The sequence below is a fragment of the Triticum dicoccoides genome, chromosome 7B (assembly GCF_002162155.2).
Source record: "Triticum dicoccoides isolate Atlit2015 ecotype Zavitan chromosome 7B, WEW_v2.0, whole genome shotgun sequence".
Classification (NCBI taxonomy): Eukaryota; Viridiplantae; Streptophyta; class Magnoliopsida; order Poales; family Poaceae; genus Triticum; species Triticum dicoccoides.
The window spans coordinates 583558560-583572609 of NC_041393.1; positions in this window are offsets into that span (position 1 = coordinate 583558560).

Below are 14050 nucleotides of genomic sequence, written 5' to 3' on the forward strand. Positions count from 1 at the left end.
CAGGGCTCAAACAACTCCTACTCATGCTAGTGGGTTTCATCTATTTACTGTGGCAATGACAGGTCATGCAAAGGATAAAGGGTTCAGCTACCGCAGCAAGTATCAAATATGTCGTTGTTGTCCTAATGCAGTAAAAGAGAGCAGGAGCGAGAGAGTGGGATTGTATCGGAATGAACAAGGGGGTTTTGCTTGCCTGGCACTTCTGAAGATAGCATTGAGTCTTCATCAGTGTCAACGATCACATCATCGGTATCACGTCTATCGAGAGGGGACAAATACCGGCAACACAAAAGGGAACACAATCAATGCAATGCACAATATGATGCATGATCATGACATGGCAAGATGAATGTGTTTTGAGCTAATGCAACTAGCAACAGATTAAATGAAGTTGGTTTGAATACAAGATTCAAATTCAAACTCCATATGCGATTATTCAAATGCCATTTAATTGATTTGTGCTAAACAGCAGCTATAAGTTGTTCTAACATGTATGAAAATGGTACAGATGGATTCCTTGAATTTTTCTGATAATTTTTCATATATAATTTATTTAATTTGGAGTTACGGTTAATTTTCTATGATTTATTGAAGTTTTAGCTATTTTCTGGAAATAATAAATCATTTAAGAATTATTTAAATTCCAGAAAACATTTACTGCGTCAGCAGTGCGTCACCGTGACGTCAGCAAGTCAACAGGGGTCGGTCAGGGTCAAACCTGACGTGTGGGGTCCACACGTCAGTGACTAACTAACTAACCTAATTTTAATTAGAGCCTGGGCCCGCATGTCAGTGTCAGCAGGGGGGTAATTAGTTAAAATAAACTAAACTAATTAACAGGGGGGGCTGGCCCCACCTGTCATCGACCCAGGGGGGCTCAAACCCCTGGTCAACAGGGCCTAACCCGCCGGCGGTGAGTCGCCGGCGAGGCCGAGGCGGCGGAGGCCTTCGGGTTTCGTGCTCCGGCGACCAAACGGACGGAGGAGGGGCTCTACGCGTAGCTGGGAGTCGCCCGCATCCATCTGTGCAAACGGCAGGGGCTGAGGTGGCCCGAGTTCACTGGAACGGGGCCCGCGGCGGCGACCGGAGTTCGGGCCAGCACGGGCACGGGGCTACGCTTGGCGAGCGAACGAGATGAGAGGCTGGGCAGCACCTGCTAGTCATGGGGAGCACTAAGAGCAGCTCAGTGGGGCCAGGGGAGCACGGAGGCTATGCGTGCAACAGCAATGGCGGACGGTGGCTTCGGTGCTCGTGGGGAACGGCGCTACGGCATGGAGGGGGGCATGCTGAGTTAGGGGAAAGGGTCAGTGACTCACGGCGATGACGAGGGGACGCTCGGCGAGGTCGGGGATGGTCCGGAGCCGGCGAATTTGACGAAGATGGCCGGCGGGTCCGAGGTAGAAGACGACGGTGATGGCGGCGATGCAGGGCTTTCGGAGGGCTGTGGATCGGTGGGAAGGAAGAGGGGGTCGAGGCGGAGCTCCTGGGTGCATCGGCGAGGCTAGGGGTGGCCGGTGGCCATGGGTACGGCGACGATGACGGCGAGCTCCGTTCGGTGGTGTGCGCGGGAGGGAAGCAGAGGAGGGAACGGGGTCCAGGGGAAGAAAGGGGAGGTGCAGGGGGCGAGGGGGAGTGCGTGGCTCCCTCGGGTGCTTCCAGCGGCGAGCAGGTAAGCAGGAGGTGGCCGGAGCGTGCGCGCGCGCGTCGGGCACACGCCCTCCTGCCTACTGGCAGGAGGTTGAGGACGGTGGCGACCACGGTGGGCTGGGCCACACAGTGCTGGACGAGCACAGGAGCTGGGCCGGCTCTGGTGGGCTGCACGGGTGAGGCCAGGTAAGGTCCAGGTAAATTCTGTTTTATATTTATTGTTTTCTATTTTGTTCTGTTTTGTTTTAGTTTAGTAAAATACTAAACCATTTTAATAAATTCTGTAGTTTATTATGTGGCTTACTAAAATATATACAAAGCCACTCACAAACTTCCAGAATTATTTGGAGTCATATTTAATATATATTAAATATAAATCCAAAGAAAATAGTTATTGGATTAATTCAAATGGCCAAAATAAATATCTTTGTGACTCCAAAAATATTGGTTTAAATTTTACCTCTCACCAATATTTCCATGGAATAACAGGAACATTTTCTTGGACTCATTTGATGAAATTTAAATGTTGGTTATTTTTAGAGGTCTTCTGAGGCTTTGAAAATTCCTCAATTCAATTTCATTTGAATTTAAACATGATGCTCACATGAGGTCTAGCCTAGTGCATTACCAGAAGCTAGGGATGTGACAACTCACCCCCACTAAACAAGAATCTCGTCTCGAGATTCAAGCGTAGGGTAGGCTGAAGGGGAAAAGCAAACTAGTATAATCTTCACGATCCCGGTTGCACTTCAAATGAACGTTGATTTGAACACCATCTTTGTCTTGTCGTCTTGCTCTGAGAACTCCAGCTAATCATGACAAGAAGAGGAAAGGAAAACTCTGGAAGGATCGGTCTTCTCGAAGATCGAACAACTCAGGATTAACTTCCGGAATGAGACATAGGACCATCTCTCGGGTTGAGACACGAGATACCCATCAAGAGGGGTGGAAAGAAACGGATGACGAAGGTTCACTAGGTAGACAACGATTCCACACCTAAGAAGGTGGTAAACGATCGTCAACGTAGCGAGGAGTTAAGTTGCCATGATACCACAATGATGCACCTTAGGGAAGGTGACTCGAAGATATATCCCCTTAAGTGGCAAAAAGAATTACCTTTGATATAGAGATCATTGAGACTCTCTATATCAGCCTAAGGCAAATCACGGCAATCGATTGGCGGAGGTCGGTAGAATGGCATACTCGGACTTGGATGATGTGGATTACCTTGTTGAAGACAACGTAATGGATGAATTCTCTTATCTCCGGAAATGGAAGAGACCCATGGTAGAATGGCACATTGGCGGTGCAAGCTGGGAACAAAATGCAAATGCTGGGAATGATTCTGGTAACTGGGGAAGAACCCAACAATAAAGAGTGGATTCACTGTTTGAAAGGGTTATAGCATTGCCGAGGAAACTGAGAGGAATCCCAGTTAGAGCCGATGATAACACGTAGCGCTTGTGCGTGCTCTCAAGAACTTGAGCATTTCCACAATCATCAAGATTCTACCAATATCCGTGTCAAGGATTCTGGCAACACAACTTACTACCATGATGAATACCGATGGAAGATGCCGATGCAAAGGAGGATAACACCTTCTTAGATTTCACCTTGGCGAGGCCAAGGAAACAAAATCTGGATGATCGACCGAGAGACATTTAGCACTCCGCTTCTAATGTTCTCCTTGACGTGCTAGTGTAACCCATTCTTAGATATGGTTTGCTAACTAGAACATCAAGTAAAGGTCGGACTTCAGGAACACAAAAATCCATAAGGAACAACTAGGGAGTAAACCCTACGAAATCCTTATGGGGAGGTGGCCAACTTCATCAATCAAGATATTATAATAACAGGTCTTCCGGCTGGGTGTGTTGGCCACGACATCCACTTTACCGATTATCGCGCGACCAATATTATAATTCTTGGGAAATATTCCAACCATCATATCTGCCTGAGATTCAGATCTGGTTGGTGTCAGGATATTCCAGACTCATCGAGTCTAGGAAGAAAAACGGAAGTTTGCAACACAAATCGACGAGATGACGTTGCGGGATTCTCGGGAGATGAACTACGATAGCAAGCTCCAAAACATGAGCTGGTTCTGCTACAAACATGTGAACACGTTGTCCAAGACAAGCATGACCACAAAGTAGTCTTATAATAAAACACTACCGAGTTCAGGAGGGGGAATCATCAACGAGGGTATCGAAGTCCCTACATAAGTCCGGATTAGCTCTTATGAAGGAACTCCTTCTCCTTGAACAAATCAATCAGTGGCTTGGTGTGCTAGGGATACATATAGATTGAAGATGATCAGTCTAACGGACCACAGAATTCTTCGCACGTGCATGACCGACTTGGGATGATTCCAAAGGAGTAAAAACAAACTTTCTCGAATTCACGATGGCAGCTTACATCAAAATGCACGTGAATCAAAGGAAGTCACTCCTTTCATCAAACAAGTACTTCATGAGCTAGCATGAAGAAAATGCTTTCAAAAGTTTCCAACACTAACTTAATGTTCAACAACATCATGGAGGAGATAAGGATGTTGTCAATGGACTCAACAACAACTCATCGGAATTTCCATATCACTGGACTTCCACCATCGTGTGAACACGGTGATAGCATTGGTCAGACCCAAAAAATATAATGGTGTATGCTCGAGGGATCAACCACGAGGAAGACAACATTACGAACATCGTTGGTTCTGACTTGATTTGACAATAGCCCACACTCAAATCAAAGGATTGATAAGACGATAGGTCCAGCAACTGATCACAGGGACCAATCGATGAAGGTATCATCTTTCTTCAACACACACTACACAAGAATATCCCTTTGGAACGAACTAAGTCAGGCAAGCTTTTATCTTCCAACTCTCCAAGTTGTTGTCTAGCTTAACCAACTAGCTCCGGGATATCCAACACAGATTCTTGGAGAAAGGGTGGTTCACAAGAAACCAACTTGATCACGAGCTCAACATAGCGGTCAGGTGACAACCTGGTAATACTTCCGAGAAGATCTTCGGAAATCACGAACCACCGATATGTTACTAAGCTCGAGAACAATCTTGCTTTTCAGGCAAGATGATATGATCAAATGAGCGAGGACTTGACAAAATCCTAACTCATCAATCAAAGAGTGCACCAGGAAATAAGGACTAGGTAGCACGATTAATCTTAGAATGGTGATTCAATAACCAACATACTGAGAATAGGATTATTGTCCATTAACTACCAAGCAATGGGGTTGCTAGGAGTATTGAGTTCACACATCATGATTCACTTGTCGGCACTCCGGCTGCAACAACACGGAACCGAGGAATGAAAAAGGATGGCGAGAAGTATCACTATGTCAAGAATTCACAAAAGGTGGTGCAGTTCTCATGAAATTCCTGTCATAAAGAAGGTAATACTTCAGGGTAGAGCAGACCAGAAGCTGGATTGGCATTTTGATCTGCGGAGCACAACTACTTTGACCCAATCCTAGATATGGATGAGGTACTGGAGTTTGTTTCTCCAAGTCAGTCAGGACAGAATGGCTTGACGGACCACAAGAGTAATAAGCATTGATAACACGAATGCACCAATACTCTTGACTATCAATTGATAGACGAGGGTCAGAAGACAACTAAAGAGGGACAACTCAAAGGACATACGATTTTCTGAGTTGTGGATGCATGGTTTAGCATGTCGAACGAATCCCACATATTTCTTCCGGATAACCCATGCAGAAAGGTAGAGCTGGCAGAGTCACAATATAGCATCGATAACCCATCGAGAGCACTCTGATTGTGATCTTTCGATCAGCGAGGAACATCTGCCATAAGCGGTTCATAGTATTTGGAAGAAAGGAATACCACGAACATCGAGGACTAATGCAAGGTTACTAATAACCTAAAGGAACGAGCAAAACTATCAACATAAAGCAAGTAGGGTGAATCTCGGGTTCAAAACCCAGGGATAGAATACCTACTAACTAATAACATCACGGGATGCTTTCGAGAATGATGGCCAGAATCATCACACTGGGACACAAATCATGGCTAAATTACTAGATGATCCCCTAAGACACCTAGGGTCATAATAATATCTCCAACATATATATCAAGGTAACGGAGTACCTCAACTCACTGATTAGTGTGGTTAATCTGGCCCATGGGTACATTGAAACGGGAAGAAAGGATTTGCAATTGCATCAGACTACTTAGAAACCTGGGATGACTCGGACAGCATAACGGCTGTAAATGCTCAGAAAGATTTGAGACATTCACAAAATGGTGGCATAACCACTCAGAAGCACAATGTCAAGGTTTCGAGATCAACAATTAACGTACGGAAGTAGTAGAAACTGAACTCAAGCTTAAATCCAACAATCTATAAGTCTACGGATTAGTAACACGTGATCCTGATAGAAAGAAGAGATAGCCTAGTTCTTAATCCCCGTAGGAAAGATAAGATGACTCAGATCAGAAGGCATAAGGTATAGGCAGTAAAAAGAGCCTTACGTTCCATCCCACAATCAATTCCCTTATATAACTAAAGAATTTCTAGACTCAACTTCGACCAGTTTGGCTTGGTAATCCTACAGGCAGTCAAGCTCTGATACCAACGCTGTCAGGACCCCGACTCAATGCCACATCGATCTAGCATGTAACACCCCCATATCACTTTGCGGCCTCACGCACGGTATTCCCACGGGTGTCGCCTTACCTTTGCCCGGGACCGTTTGCGTCTTTTGGCACACGTATATGATAGTGTCGCTAGCATCCATATGGTAAGGAGCCCGGGCTGACATGGCTAGTCGTAAACCCAAAGTGGCACAGACTTACAGGGACAGGCATTCAGGACCCAGCTTCGAACGTGTCGGTCATCAGCAAGTGAGTCCGGGCTGTAGCACTGGGCTAGCAGGACTCCGGTAAACCGGGCTGTAGCGGGCTAACAGGACTCCGGTACTCAAAGCGTGACATTTCCCCGAAGGGACAGACACAGGAACGAGGAAGGACACATGCCGGCCAGCCTAAGTGTTCCAGAGCAGTAGCAAGCTACCATGGCTCAGCGGTAACACTAGGAGACATTTCCCGGTAAGAGAGGCTACTAAAGATAAACAACTAGATAGTCAGATCCCACACATACCAAGCATTTCAATAACATACACACAATATGCTCGATATGTGCAATACAACATAGCATCACAAAATGACTCTACGACTCAAGTAGTTTATTCATTAGGCTCCGAGGAGCGAGATATTACAAACATGGGTCTCATGACCCAACACTCAGAGCATACAATCAAAACACAAGCGGAAGCTATCATGTCTGAGTACAGACATCTATAAATGAAAAAGGCTGAAAAGCCTGACTATCTACCAGATCCTGCCGAGGGCACAAGATCGTAGCTGAGGTAACAAGCTAAACGTCGAAGTCCACGCGGAACTACTAACGAGACCGAAGTCTCTCTGCAAAAAACATAAATAGGCAAACGTGAGTACAAATTTACCCAGCAAGACTTACATCAGAACTATCTACATATGCATCATTATCAACAAGGGGGGGGTGGTGGAGTTTAACTGCAGCAAGCCAGCTTTGACTCGGTGGCTAACCTGAACTACGACTGCAAGTAACTCTTTTGAGGTGGCGCACACGAGTCCACATATCCACCATATCAATACACCACTATGGATCCGCTCCCGTCTCCCTACGAGAACGCCATCCATAGCACTCACGCTTATCTTGCGTATTTTAGAGTATCCACTTTCACTTGTCTATGAACTGATATAAGGGGTCCACGTTTCCATATCCGAGGAATCCGGCTATTCGAATAGATGATGTTAACCCTGCAGGGGTGTACTTCTTCACACACGCTCTCGCCACTTATCGCCCTGTACACGTCATGTACCTCGGCAACCTTCAAGCGGAAGCCGGGCGAGGGAGTCGGCCACGACCTGACTAACCGAACAAGTCTCTAGTCCAGGTTTATCGCCTATTCAGGTTCCATCCGCAAGGAGATCCGACCGGGGTGTCGCTTACGGCCCCAAACGATGTGTGCAGGGTTCCCAAGCCCACCAACCGGGTGCCACTTGGTACACCGGGCCACTGTGCCTAGTCTGTCCCAAGCCCACCTGTACCGGGTGCCACTTGGTAGACTACTAACACTGCCTACAAACACCAGAAACTAGTTGCAACTCCTGGACAGAGATCAAGTTGATTAATAAGTCGAGAGGGCTTGGAGCGCCCGGAGCCCAATGTGTGGTAGTAACTGATCATGGATCACAAACACAGAACTCAGTTCCTGAGGACGGCTGCAATGAGACAACCCACCATGTACTCCTACATGGCCTCTCACCGCTACCTTTACCAAATCGTGTTCACACACTTAGCTCACACACAGTAGGACATGTTCACACGCCTCTGATTCATCCCCGATGAATCAGACCTGACTCAACTCTAAGCAGTAGCAGGCATGACAAACAAGCATGAATGAGTAGGCACAACAGGGCTCAAACAACTCCTACTCATGCTAGTGGGTTTCATCTATTTACTGTGGCAATGACAGGTCATGCAAAGGATAAAGGGTTCAGCTACCGCAGCAAGTATCAAATATGTCGTTGTTGTCCTAATGCAGTAAAAGAGAGCAGGAGCGAGAGAGTGGGATTGTATCGGAATGAACAAGGGGGTTTTGCTTGCCTGGCACTTCTGAAGATAGCATTGAGTCTTCATCAGTGTCAACGATCACATCATCGGTATCACGTCTATCGAGAGGGGACAAATACCGGCAACACAAAAGGGAACACAATCAATGCAATGCACAATATGATGCATGATCATGACATGGCAAGATGAATGTGTTTTGAGCTAATGCAACTAGCAACAGATTAAATGAAGTTGGTTTGAATACAAGATTCAAATTCAAACTCCATATGTGATTATTCAAATGCCATTTAATTGATTTGTGCTAAACAGCAGCTATAAGTTGTTCTAACATGTATGAAAATGGTACAGATGGATTCCTTGAATTTTTCTGATAATTTTTCATATATAATTTATTTAATTTGGAGTTACGGTTAATTTTCTATGATTTATTGAAGTTTTAGCTATTTTCTGGAAATAATAAATCATTTAAGAATTATTTAAATTCCAGAAAACATTTACTGCGTCAGCAGTGCGTCACCGTGACGTCAGCAAGTCAACAGGGGTCGGTCAGGGTCAAACCTGACGTGTGGGGTCCACACGTCAGTGACTAACTAACTAACCTAATTTTAATTAGAGCCTGGGCCCGCATGTCAGTGTCAGCAGGGGGGGTAATTAGTTAAAATAAACTAAACTAATTAACAGGGGGGGCTGGCCCCACCTGTCATCGACCCAGGGGGGGTCAAACCCCTGGTCAACAGGGCCTAACCCGCCGGCGGTGAGTCGCCGGCGAGGCCGAGGCGGCGGAGGCCTTCGGGTTTCGTGCTCCGACGACCAAACGGACGGAGGAGGGGCTCTACGCGTAGCTGGGAGTCGCCCGCATCCATCTGTGCAAACGGCAGGGGCTGAGGTGGCCCGAGTTCACCGGAACGGGGCCCGCGGCGGCGACCGGAGTTCGGGCCAGCACGGGCACGGGGCTACGCTTGGCGAGCGAACGAGCTGAGAGGCTGGGCAGCACCTGCTAGTCATGGGGAGCACTAAGAGCAGCTCAGTGGGGCCAGGGGAGCACGGAGGCTATGCGTGCAACAGCAATGGCGGACGGTGGCTTCGGTGCTCGTGGGGAACGGCGCTACGGCACGGAGGGGGGCATGCTGAGTTAGGGGAAAGGGTCAGTGACTCACGGCGATGACGAGGGGACGCTCGGCGAGGTCGGGGATGGTCCGGAGCCGGCGAATTTGACGAAGATGGCCGGCGGGTCCGAGGTAGAAGACGACGGTGATGGCGGCGATGCAGGGCTTCCGGAGGGCTGTGGATCGGTGGGAAGGAAGAAGGGGTCGAGGCGGAGCTCCTGGGTGCATCGGCGAGGCTAGGGGTGGCCGGTGGCCATGGGTACGGCGACGATGACGGCGAGCTCCGTTCGGTGGTGTGCGCGGGAGGGAAGCAGAGGAGGGAACGGGGTCCAGGGGAAGAAAGGGGAGGTGCAGGGGGCGAGGGGGAGTGCGTGGCTCCCTCGGGTGCTTCCAGCGGCGAGCAGGTAAGCAGGAGGTGGCCGGAGCGTGCGCGCGAGTCGGGCACACGCCCTCCTGCCTACTGGCAGGAGGTTGAGGACGGTGGCGACCACGGTGGGCTGGGCCACACAGTGCTGGACCAGCACAGGAGCTGGGCCGGCTCTGGTGGGCTGCACGGGTGAGGCCAGGTAAGGTCCAGGTAAATTCTGTTTTATATTTATTGTTTTCTATTTTGTTCTGTTTTGTTTTAGTTTAGTAAAATACTAAACCATTTTAATAAATTCTGTAGTTTATTATGTGGCTTACTAAAATATATACAAAGCCACTCACAAACTTCCAGAATTATTTGGAGTCATATTTAATATATATTAAATATAAATCCAAAGAAAATAGTTATTGGATTAATTCAAATGGCCAAAATAAATATCTCTGTGACTCCAAAAATATTGGTTTAAATTTTACCTCTCACCAATATTTCCATGGAATAACAGGAACATTTTCTTGGACTCATTTGATGAAATTTAAATGTTGGTTATTTTTAGAGGTCTTCTGAGGCTTTGAAAATTCCTCAATTCAATTTCATTTGAATTTAAACATGATGCTCACATGAGGTCTAGCCTAGTGCATTACCAGAAGCTAGGGATGTGACAACTCACCCCCACTAAACAAGAATCTCGTCTCGAGATTCAAGCGTAGGGTAGGCTGAAGGGGAAAAGCAAACTAGTATAATCTTCACGATCCCGGTTGCACTTCAAATGAACGTTGATTTGAACACCATCTTTGTCTTGTCGTCTTGCTCTAAGAACTCCAGCTAATCATGACAAGAAGAGGAAAGGAAAACTCTGGAAGGATCGGTCTTCTCGAAGATCGAACAACTCAGGATTAACTTCCGGAATGAGACATAGGACCATCTCTCGGGTTGAGACACGAGATACCCATCAAGAGGGGTGGAAAGAAACGGATGACGAAGGTTCACTAGGTAGACAACGATTCCACACCTAAGAAGGTGGTAAACGATCGTCAACGTAGCGAGGAGTTAAGTTGCCATGATACCACAATGATGCACCTTAGGGAAGGTGACTCGAAGATATATCCCCTTAAGTGGAAAAAAGAATTACCTTTGATATAGAGATCATTGAGACTCTCTATATCAGCCTAAGGCAAATCACGGCAATCGATTGGCGGAGGTCGGTAGAATGGCATACTCGGACTTGGATGATGTGGATTACCTTGTTGAAGACAACGTAATGGATGAATTCTCTTATCTCCGGAAATGGAAGAGACCCATGGTAGAATGGCACATTGGCGGTGCAAGCTGGGAACAAAATGCAAATGCTGGGAATGATTCTGGTAACTGGGGAAGAACCCAACAATAAAGAGTGGATTCACTGTTTGAAAGGGTTATAGCATTGCCGAGGAAACTGAGAGGAATCCCAGTTAGAGCCGATGATAACACGTAGCGCTTGTGCGTGCTCTCAAGAACTTGAGCATTTCCACAATCATCAAGATTCTACCAATATCCGTGTCAAGGATTCTGGCAACACAACTTACTACCATGATGAATACCGGTGGAAGATGCCGATGCAAAGGAGGATAACACCTTCTTAGATTTCACCTTGGCGAGGCCAAGGAAACAAAATCTGGATGATCGACCGAGAGACATTTAGCACTCCGCTTCTAATGTTCTCCTTGACGTGCTAGTGTAACCCATTCTTAGATATGGTTTGCTAACTAGAACATCAAGTAAAGGTCGGACTTCAGGAACACAAAAATCCATAAGGAACAACTAGGGAGTAAACCCTACGAAATCCTTATGGGGAGGTGGCCAACTTCATCAATCAAGATATTATAATAACAGGTCTTCCGGCTGGGTGTGTTGGCCACGACATCCACTTTACCGATCATCGCGCGACCAATATTATAATTCTTGGGAAATATTCCAACCATCATATCTGCCTGAGATTCAGATCTGGTTGGTGTCAGGATATTCCAGACTCATCGAGTCTAGGAAGAAAAACGGAAGTTTGCAACACAAATCGACGAGATGACGTTGCGGGATTCTCGGGAGATGAACTACGATAGCAAGCTCCAAAACATGAGCTGGTTCTGCTACAAACATGTGAACACGTTGTCCAAGACAAGCATGACCACAAAGTAGTCTTATAATAAAACACTACCGAGTTCAGGAGGGGGAATCATCAACGAGGGTATCGAAGTCCCTACATAAGTCCGGATTAGCTCTTATGAAGGAACTCCTTCTCCTTGAACAAATCAATCAGTGGCTTGGTGTGCTAGGGATACATATAGATTGAAGATGATCAGTCTAACGGACCACAGAATTCTTCGCACGTGCATGACCGACTTGGGATGATTCCAAAGGAGCAAAAACAAACTTTCTCGAATTCACGATGGCAGCTTACATCAAAATGCACGTGAATCAAAGGAAGTCACTCCTTTCATCAAACAAGTACTTCATGAGCTAGCATGAAGAAAATGCTTTCAAAAGTTTCCAACACTAACTTAATGTTCAACAACATCATGGAGGAGATAAGGATGTTGTCAATGGACTCAACAACAACTCATCGGAATTTCCATATCACTGGACTTCCACCATCGTGTGAACACGGTGATAGCATTGGTCAGACCCAAAAAATATAATGGTGTATGCTCGAGGGATCAACCACGAGGAAGACAACATTACGAACATCGTTGGTTCTGACTTGATTTGACAATAGCCCACACTCAAATCAAAGGATTGATAAGACGATAGGTCCAGCAACTGATCACAGGGACCAATCGATGAAGGTATCATCTTTCTTCAACACACACTACACAAGAATATCCCTTTGGAACGAACTAAGTCAGGCAAGCTTTTATCTTCCAACTCTCCAAGTTGTTGTCTAGCTTAACCAACTAGCTCCGGGATATCCAACACAGATTCTTGGAGAAAGGGTGGTTCACAAGAAACCAACTTGATCACGAGCTCAACATAGCGGTCAGGTGACAACCTGGTAATACTTCCGAGAAGATCTTCGGAAATCACGAACCACCGATATGTTACTAAGCTCGAGAACAATCTTGCTTTTCAGGCAAGATGATATGATCAAATGAGCGAGGACTTGACAAAATCCTAACTCATCAATCAAAGAGTGCACCAGGAAATAAGGACTAGGTAGCACGATTAATCTTAGAATGGTGATTCAATAACCAACATACTGAGAATAGGATTATTGTCCATTAACTACCAAGCAATGGGGTTGCTAGGAGTATTGAGTTCACACATCATGATTCACTTGTCGGCACTCCGGCTGCAACAACACGGAACCGAGGAATGAAAAAGGATGGCGAGAAGTATCACTATGTCAAGAATTCACAAAAGGTGGTGCAGTTCTCATGAAATTCCTGTCATAAAGAAGGTAATACTTCAGGGTAGAGCAGACCAGAAGCTGGATTGGCATTTTGATCTGCGGAGCACAACTACTTTGACCCAATCCTAGATATGGATGAGGTACTGGAGTTTGTTTCTCCAAGTCAGTCAGGACAGAATGGCTTGACGGACCACAAGAGTAATAAGCATTGATAACACGAATGCACCAATACTCTTGACTATCAATTGATAGACGAGGGTCAGAAGACAACTAAAGAGGGACAACTCAAAGGACATACGATTTTCTGAGTTGTGGATGCATGGTTTAGCATGTCGAACGAATCCCACATATTTCTTCCGGATAACCCATGCAGAAAGGTAGAGCTGGCAGAGTCACAATATAGCATCGATAACCCATCGAGAGCACTCTGATTGTGATCTTTCGATCAGCGAGGAACATCTGCCATAAGCGGTTCATAGTATTTGGAAGAAAGGAATACCACGAACATCGAGGACTAATGCAAGGTTACTAATAACCTAAAGGAACGAGCAAAACTATCAACATAAAGCAAGTAGGGTGAATCTCGGGTTCAAAACCCAGGGATAGAATACCTACTAACTAATAACATCACGGGATGCTTTCGAGAATGATGGCCAGAATCATCACACTGGGACACAAATCATGGCTAAATTACTAGATGATCCCCTAAGACACCTAGGGTCATAATAATATCTCCAACATATATATCAAGGTAACGGAGTACCTCAACTCACTGATTAGTGTGGTTAATCTGGCCCATGGGTACATTGAAACGGGAAGAAAGGATTTGCAATTGCATCAGACTACTTAGAAACCTGGGATGACTCGGACAGCATAACGGCTGTAAATGCTC